Source organism: Lottia gigantea (genome assembly GCF_000327385.1).
Source record: "Lottia gigantea unplaced genomic scaffold LOTGIsca_186, whole genome shotgun sequence".
Taxonomy (NCBI): Eukaryota; Metazoa; Mollusca; class Gastropoda; family Lottiidae; genus Lottia; species Lottia gigantea.
Genome location: NW_008708340.1, coordinates 72,263 through 73,464, shown reverse-complemented (window position 1 = coordinate 73,464; position 1,202 = coordinate 72,263).

Below are 1,202 nucleotides of genomic sequence, written 5' to 3'. Positions count from 1 at the left end.
AATGCATTTTACTTTCAGTTGGGATTTGTTTTTAGTCATGTTTTTTTGATGTTGTTGTTGTGATTGTGAGGTGTTCTCTCCGCTTGTGCAGAGCACTGGACAGATAGGTCTTTAGTACAGATATCAGCCATTGTTCTATTCATTCTGCAATATCTTCATTGTGGCTCGAGATAGCTATTTGATCTCGTTTTGAGGAATGTTGTCTTTCAGACTACAAGTTTGGTGAATATTTCATTGCATGGAGAAACAACAGCATAGGATAACAAGGTTTGACTGCCGTTGGTTTTGACATCACATATCTGCAGCGGGTTGGACTGTAAGTAGTGCTAATAGAGTGGTGAGAACTTCCTCTCATTTAGTCTTGATAACACCTCCCAATGCACTGGCATCTCATACTGAAGCAATAGAGACACACTTTAAAGTACCCCCTCAAGAATCAACACAAAAAATTATAAAGAATAGCCTTTAATTTGCTATTAATTTAGCAATTTAATTTAGCCTTTAATTTGCCATGTTTGTTGGCAATCGAAAGTAGACACTAGTCTTGATTGTCACACTATCAAAGCTTAGTACACGATCAAGTCTCGATTGTCATACAACGTAAATTTTAAGAGGTCAAACCGCCCCAATGTCATTTCGTCCCTGGTAAATAAATTTGTCTTGAAACGACTCTAAGACGGCATTTAGACGGTTTGTACCATACGAAGAGGTAGTTTGAACAATCGACCATGTTTGCAATCGCAAATGATGAAAGGATTCGCAAGTTTTATTAATTTGTTCATGAGACCCCGTGGCGAAGTGGCAAAGGGGGCGAAATGACGTTAAACTACCTTTATTGACTCTTAAATCTGAGAGCTACTAACAGGAAAAGACAACTCAGTCCATACTAAGCCGGCTGCAGACTACAAATAACTCACAAATTGACTTGTTTTACTCTATTTTGCTAAATAAAGAGAAAACTAATAAATCTTGCACAAATTGAGATCTTTTTACATGCAACTAGATTGAAGATCTGTCCATTGTTCAACTGAACAAGCATAAAGTGTGCCAGAGTCACTGTCAAAGTGTGGTGTCTTGATGTGTTTAAAAATATGTTTGACATAAGCAACAAGTAAGTCAAACCTGACTGGCAAATAAGATTACACACATCCCTAAACCACTGTTTCATTTTGTGGGGAATGAGGCACTTTTTTAAAGGAAGA